Raw genomic sequence first — 8,649 nt, forward strand, 5'->3', positions numbered from 1 at the left:
GTTGTTTTTTGACGGATAATAATGTATTTACATTATTATGTGATCTCTCTTAATAAATACTATGTTGTTAATTAAATTAATGAAATAGAGACTAGTAAAGTTCGTAGATTTTAATAAAACTAATGGCATTTATAAAACTTTTCTCTTAAGGTCTCGGTTTTACCCCACTTTTTTACTAATTTCCAATGTTCCAATATTTAAGAGATAAAGCGTGAAGATAAAAAGATAAAAATATCAGAAAAAAAAACAAATTACATTTTATGGAAATATATAGTCGAACATCTAAAAAATAAAGTTACCCCTGGTGGGACTCGAACCCACAATCCCCGGCTTAGGAGGCCGATGCCTTATCCATTAGGCCACAGGGGCTACGAGTGGTGTGCTCGAAATAATGCATTTGATGCTACGTAGTACGACTTACTATCGGGACCTCGTATGTTATTGTGTTGAATAACAAAAGGAAGTTCGGTAAGTTGAAATAAGGTTTATTTTTGAAAGTGTAAATAGTTGTATGCAATTTACTCGAATGGAAATTTTACTTGGTGCATTTGAATGACATTTGATGCGAAATTAAACAAACTAGGCGGCCTCACGATTCTATATTTGATATTTTGGAAGTTGGTATTACTGTCAAATGGCGTCGTTACATATTTATCGAAACAAAATACAATTCTCTAATAGTTTCACGAACATTTTTGAGATTTTGATTTTTTTATTGTTTTATTTTATTTATTTCAGCATATACATAAAAAGAGCTAGCAGGGTAACCTGGACACCATCTTTAACAACTCCTGGCCGGGAGTCGTGGAAGTCACGGGGCTCTTGCCTAGCTGTGAGCCATTTAAATCGGCAAGTAGATGAAAAAGAAGTTTAACTTCTCTTTGTCATGATCATGATTTTTTTAATTCCATATTAATTTAAATTGTATTTTTTTATTTAATGCATGTTAGTTATAAGATGTAATATTTTAAAAAGATGTGTCCCGCCGAGTTTCTTGGGATACCCTCCTACAATTTAGGAGGGATTTAAATCTTCTCGGGTCAGAGGGTTAGAGCCGGCGTAGATTTCACGTTCATAAGTGCATTGTAATATGCCTACTTGGAAAATAACTTTATCTGCACATTTTAGGAAATTTGCCAGGTTTCAGTTATTATTTTTCTTTTCTTATACTCTTTTTCTTTGTATTTTAAGATCTAAAATTTAATTTATGTTTACAATTCTTGTACAGCACAAGTCACAAGTCTACCCACAGATGATATTTTATTTTGTGTCAATTCCAGGGAGTTCTGATATTGGCTATGCTTATAAGTACTTATGTTTTTTGTATATTATTCATTGTAAACGCTGTAGAACTTCTCAATAAATAAATTAAAATTAAAATTAAATAAACTATCTTTATCTTTGTCACATAAACCTACATATACATACGCATGTTGAAACATGTATCATCCTGTCTAATCTCATCCCGTCGACGCACGTAATAAAACCCCCAACCTGCTGCAAACGTGTCAACCCTCCCGCTGCTGATTGCCTTTTTATTTACCTATTTGCGGCGACCCGCTTTATATGTTAATCGGAACCTTAATGAATTAAACAGTTTCGTTTAAGGGGTCTTAAGATTTTTTAGGGCTATTTTAGTACTTCCTATATAGAATTAGAAAGAGTAATGACAGTATTTAAAAAGAAAACTTTTTATTTCATTGGGATATTCATTATATATGACCGTCTCACTTTGTCACTTGCCATAAGGACAAGATTTGCTAATATCTTCTTACGAATAACCTGACAAGGCGTACTTGTGATAAGCGACAAAGTGAGACGTTTAGCCGGCCGCGGTCACATACATTTGAGCTATGTATTGCCCCATTTATACATAATTATAGTCCTCTTCATCGTTTTCGTAATGTACTCGTAATGGGTTCATGCTAGATAACGTCCATAAAAATTATGGACGTTATCTAGTATGAGCCCTAATGTAGCTGAGCTGGCCACGCCGAACTTGCTCTTAAATACTCTATTGCACGCATGACAATAAAGTTGGCCAGCTGCGTTGAACGTGTATACGTAGGATACATTTTATGTCTAGGCTAGTGAAGCGATTATCTTCATAAATTTTGACGACGTTATGGAACGCCAAGAAGACCTCCTTCCAGCAAGCTCTTCCCAACGCTCAGGGTCGAGGTTATGTACAATGTTTTGACGGCTGCCGTTCCTCAGTCCACCGACGGAGAGGCAGTTTTCGCTCGGGATGCTATGAGTTATGGAAATATGTTCCTGGTCTGTGGTCTGTAGGCCTGTTAAGCATACTAGATCAACAAAGGTACCTATATAAGTATTTGGTTGATAGAGAATCATAAAAGTACTCTTTCTTTCTTTTTTTCTGCTAACCCGTTATAGTGCCCTACTGCTGGGCATCGGCCTCTCCCCGTGATCACCACAGCTCCCGTTGTTGTGCTATTTCTGGCCAGTTACTGATGAAGGTGTCTAATTTGTCCCACCGTCTCCGTCAGGGCCTGCTACGTCCACGCTTAATTTGCGAGTTGCGACATCTCCTATGTGGCTATACTAAGCTTGCTTAGTTGGTGGCTTTCTTTCTCAGTTTGATAAAAAGCTAAGTAGGCTCAGCTATTAAAGTTAGTGATCCACAATGTTAAGGCCTTGTCTAAGTGCGGTCGGGAAGATTCAAATCACTCTCGTGTTCAATCGACCATCACCAGAACGATCTCAGATCATGCATAGCTGAAGTAGATTTTGAGGTCAAGATATACTGGTTTATGTAAGCTACAAATAGGAGTATTCATAATGACGGAGGTGTCACGCGAACCTAGTAGATTACGTTTTATATAGACTCCATATTGTGAATGATAATCCTGGTTTGATGCCTAAGACAGCAGCAGAAGGTGTCTCAGAAAGAAAACCGGGACAGGAACCCAAGGTGGCATGATCTTTCTCTGCCAAAAATGTCGGTGGTCGTCTGATCGTGCCTCTCACGCATCGGCCTCAGCGTGCGTGCGTTCATGCGTGTGAGCGTGCGTGCGTGCATGCGTGCGTGTGTGTTTGTGTGTGTATGTGCTGACCTCCACGTTAGAGCCTGTCTATACCTGGATTAATGTTTATTGCGAGAAATGCAAGTAGCAAATGTATATCCTCGAAAATAATTATACCAATCAATGTGTAAACAGTCCCCAATATTAACGCCAGCCACACTTATCCCGCAGTCACACTTATCCGTATTAACTTTACATATTATAGAGTTACCATAATTGGTATACCTGGTATTAAAGTATTAAAACGTTGTCGTTGTGTATATGTCGCAGCCAACTGGTAAAATAGCCAGCTACATGATTAGTTCGCTGAAGAACAATCAGCCAAGTCATTGATCATAACATTTAACCAGATGGCTGAACGTCGTGTAGTCATTTAGTTAATTTGCACTTAGATGAATTAGATTTTCGGTTAGGTTAGATTACTATTTTATTAAAAAATATATTTACTAACATTTCAATCACTTAGCTGCGTGAACCAATCGTTTTTCAAAGAGCTGACTTTCAATACGCCAAGTTGTTAAACGTCGAGTGATTTTCTATTGGCCTAGGCGACTAATTAGCTGGCAAATTTAACGAGATAGCAGCGACATATATATACCGCGATACTCCATGAAGTAAGTGATCTGTGGAGTCCGGTGATCAGGCCCAGGAAGCTGGTTTCCGGCGGCCTTCATATCCGGTCAGGTTCTTGCTTTGATGTCTTGCTAAATGATTTTGTTGATGAAAGCGTGTTGGATGTGCGCTACTTTTAAAATGGTTTGATGGGAGTTTCAGGTCAGTTTGACCTAGAGGGTAATTCGCGCGAGTGAGATGCTCGGACAAATGAGAACAGACATCATTTAGATGTCAAATTAGGGCCACCACACAACGCCAAACGACGCACACAGCATCAGCCGAACGTCGGCGTCTAGTCAACTCAATGGTTGCTGCTCGACGCAATGTTGGCGCAACTACTTAATTTTCTATGGCGCTGACCAAGCCGCCGCTGCTCAAAAGACGCTAGTGTTATTATTTTCAAATAATACCTAATTTCATATTTTACTACAATCTTTAGGTCACAATTATTAAGTCTGGCAACATAAATATCAAAACTGCCAGCCCGGTTCTAACCAGCCAATCACATGCGAGTATTTAAAAGACAATCCGACTCCTTTCCGGTCCGGTCCAGTCCTATACTATCCCCAAAACTATCTAGCCGGTCAGGTCATAATGCCATCTCTTTCACTCTTGGTTGGTCTTAACAAGGGTAAAGGAGATAGCATTATGATCTCAGTGGCCAGTTAGTTTTGCGGCAAGGATAGGCGCCATTGTTGGTTGCTAAATGCAAGCATTATGGTGACATTACTTGATGAGTGTGGACGTATTGTTAATAGTGAAAATTTTTGAATGTAGCCATATTTAATAAATCACTTACATGTAGTCAGATCGCGTAGTCAAGGAAGCGTACTTGAGGCGACCAACCGGCTGTCGACCGATCGGGCGCCCCAGGTACCGCCGGTGTGATGTCGTGGAGGCGGACCTGCGTCGGCTGAATGCCAATTCATGGCAGGAAATCGCGCTGGATCGGGATAGGTGGCGTTCTCTCGTTTCGGAGGCCAAGATTATTTTTGGATCGCTGAGCCAAAGCAGTTAGTTAGTTACAAGTATCTTTGACTTGTCATTTACAAAACTAGTGCGGGGTGGCTCTGAATTGGCAACCTAGGTGACACCGTGACACTATGGACGGAGCTGATGCTGGCCTCACATAGTGGTTCGATTCCCAATGATAGAACAATGTAAGCTTTTTGTGTAATGATGATGAGCAGGGTAAATAAAATCAAAATCAAATCGATTATTTGCTAATAAACCGCGAGCCAAGAACAGATTTCCATGACCAATCGCCTCCCGGCTGAAAACTCGTGTAGTGATTAACGGCTAGGTATGATGAACACTCGTGGACTTCAGCTGCCGCTCCGTTGGTGGCAGCCACCGAAAGACGTAAAACAAAAAACCGCCTCCCGCTTGATACTTTGTCAAATGAGAGTTCAGATGCTATTATTAGTTTAAAAAATCGTCAGCCGGTAATATCGCGGTGGTAAGAACATCTGCTGGTCGCATGAACATGTAAAAAATAAGCGCTATACCTTTTTATGATAGCAATAACAAATCATGAAACTTTGCATATAGCATTACATCAGGCGTAAACGCCTGAAAAGCCGTCAACGGATTACGCAATTTTCATATTACGCATACTTTTCCGCACATAAAGTGGTAAGGCGCACATTTTTTACATGTTAATTTTACAGCTGACGGTCATTCCACCGCGATAGAACCGGCTGACGGTTTTTTTAGTTTAAAACAGCATCTAAACTATGATCTGACAAAGTATCAGCCGGGAGGCGATGACTGACGAAATATGCTCCTGGCCTGCGGTCTATAAATATAATGAGTATACCTACATACTTACAATAATATTCCTAAAAACTAAAAATCACTGAATTCGTGGATAAGTATAAGCACAAATGTTGTTTTTCCTGGGATACATTTTAAATTTACGCATTATATTACGTCCTATTTTTATACTACATAGTTTATTTAACATTGATGCTTAATAGTGCCGAAAACTGTTACAAGGTGGCAGATTTTTTCCACGTTGTTCAAGCCGCTCTTATTGACGCTGACTGTACAAGCAACCATATGGACCTGAATACGTACGATATATAATTTTCACGTCAGGCTAGAATGTAATGTTCTCTTATTCGTATTTACTGGAACACTGGTTATAATATTCTAAGATAAAATAGCATTTTTGTTACTATTACATCGGTATTTATCTTAAATTCTCGAGAGCAAAAATACTTGTCACAAATAAACGGTCTACATTTCAAACTGTGTTCTTAATTCTGTCTAAAATGTCATAAATATTTATTACAAGCTTTTTTCTGCGGCTTTGCCCACTCAGAACTCATTAATGTTACTTGCCATCTCTTAGGCAAACTTATAGCTATTTATTTTGTCATTTGAGTTAACGAAGTAGAATACAAATGGACATGATTCAATGGAATAAATGATATGATATGATATGATACATATTGTCTGACTAGAGCTCCAAAATGATAGTGAAGAGCGCTGTCAGATTTGTTTTTTTTTATCTAAGTCTTTGTTGGCGATATATTGTGGCGCCACCAATTAAAGATTTTTTGATGGAAACTTTTCATACAAATAGATTGCTATCCTATGTCAATCAAAACTTGTGACTGGGTTATTTTTGGTAATATTCAAAGCTGCAGGCGGGGTGTTTTTATGGAGAAGGGACAACGTATCAGTTAAAAGTCAGTCATGTGGACCGTTTATGCAATGAAAAATGTACTAAAGCTAGTCTATACATATAAAATCTGTTGCTGCTATTATCAAACAAACAAACAGACGACGCGCTTTCAAATTTTTGATACAACAGTAGAATTCATAATCATCATATAATAACCTACAACCACAAAAATCTCATTGTGTTTATAAAATAAGTATTCCAACGCAAAAAACAAAGGTATTTCAGCTAGAACATAAAAACGTTTATCTCGTGACAATAAAACGTGCTGATTGCCTTAGAAAATAAAACAGCATTATCTTGTTGACACGCCGATTTATTCTGACGAGACTAGATATCTTACTAGTATTAGCGAAAAGCGAGTGAAGGAAGAACGAAATCAAATGATTTTTTAACCATAATTTCACAAAAAAAGTACCAATTTTCGAAAATAGCGCTAAGGGCATTACTTTGTCTCATATCAAAAAATCACTTGACTTAAGTAGTTTATCGTATCGAACAATAACCGAGAATAACCTACTTTTCTATTTTTTTGCAATTCAATTTGCAACAAACTATGAAAAAAAGCCCATTTTTTTAAAGACAACTTTGATTTTTGTAGCTTTTTGATTTCCGTGTCTTCTGGCTGATTTCCGTGTAATTAAGCAAAAGTAAGCTCATTAATAAATTCAAAGGTAGCTATATTAATTATACCAGGGAGATTTCAGAAAAAACTGTACCATTCTTTCTTATTTTACATAGTAATATCGCTTATACCAAGTTTATAGCTTTTATTTAAATTTGATGCTTATTTATCGTTACAAAACTGACAGCAAATAACTTTTCTTTACAACTCATAATAATTGGGTATACACTATTTTCTGAAAAAACCGAAATATTAAATGATATTTAGAACATAACTTCCGCAAAACTCAGTGATACGAGACGACGTTTGAATTGCAAGTCGCACGTTCTTACCGCTAGGCCAACCGGCGCTTGACTGAAACACCTGAAATTACACATATGATTTCGAAGAATTTTGCTTCCTGAACACTGCAATATATTTATGTAATTTAATATCACAAAAAATACAAAAGATTATAAAAAAGTAGTAATTTTACCAATTCTACGGCACAATAAGTGAAATGCCATTCATTGCCAATCACCACAAGAAAAAAAATTGCTCTCATAATATTGGATTTAACATTGTCAATTAAATACGACTATGGAAGGTGGAGGTAAGGAAATAAATCTCCATGTACCAAAAAGTGTCTTCAAAAAACCTTAAATAGGTGGCGCTACAATACCTAGAATACTTGAACTATAAATTCAAATTATAGACACCGCACTTCACTCCGTCAATAACGCCTAGGTTCTAGTGCTAGCTACTCTAGCGCTACTCTGGAGAGATTTGGAACGATTATTTATAGCTGACAGCTAGACAACAGTTCTATCATAAGAGATTTACGACGTATTGATTAAAATTCAAAACAGAGAAATTTATTTACATAATTAAGTTACTCGTACTATCTACTAATCCTTTTTTCGTTTTGGAAAATGGACAAAGCCGTCTATGGATCGATGTGGTACTCATATATACTCCTCCAAAGTATACCAAATATTGTCTCGTCCGTTACCTACTGCAAAAATAATCGGACAAACATTTAATTACATTATTTACATTCGTTAGTGTTTATCCCTCGGTCCGTCGTGTCCGTTACTATATCCAAAATCGTCGTAGAAAGCTGATATTTTATCAAAATACAACGGACCAGCTTAAAACATTGACAATGACAAACGTCTCGTCATTGAGTTTTTTTTTTCGTTCGAGTTAAGTCTATCTTCTAGCGTAGAATTGGAGTTAAATATGTACGCCATTTTCGAATAAGTAACATTAAAAAAAAATTAAATACAAGTCCTAGTGAAAACATTGAACTATCAGCGTAATCCTAGTTTCAATTGAAATGTAGAGATGCGATAAAATTATAGGATCAGAAATATGAAATATGTATTGTCAATTCATATAATATAAGTTCAGTTTTTATGTAAGCAATTGTAAAACCAGCTAAACATTTACATTTCATTGTTCTTTTTCCAAACTCAAAATTTTAAAACACATTTCCGTGGATCACCGCAGGGTTCGACAAACCCATTTCGCGATAGTCCAATAATTAATTGCTGAATAAAAATATTTATCGAATTATAAGACTTATGCGACCATAATGAAGGCAATAAAAATTTCAAAACACAGACACGTGCAGTTTTAAAATAAACTATTAATTCGGTCCGGGAGAGGTAGGTAAATCAATACTGAAATAG

The 8,649-nt window shown here is 36.9% G+C and overlaps 1 non-coding gene across 1 annotated transcript; it reads right to left on the reverse strand.

The window, feature by feature from the left end:
• Positions 1–296: 296 nt before the first annotated feature.
• On the reverse strand, positions 297–369 carry Trnar-ccu (transfer RNA arginine (anticodon CCU)). The gene has a single exon. It is a non-coding gene; the product is annotated as a tRNA-Arg (tRNA).
• Positions 370–8,649: the final 8,280 nt, after the last annotated feature.

Source organism: Cydia pomonella, chromosome 8, assembly GCF_033807575.1.
Source record: "Cydia pomonella isolate Wapato2018A chromosome 8, ilCydPomo1, whole genome shotgun sequence".
NCBI classification, from domain to species: Eukaryota; Metazoa; Arthropoda; class Insecta; order Lepidoptera; family Tortricidae; genus Cydia; species Cydia pomonella.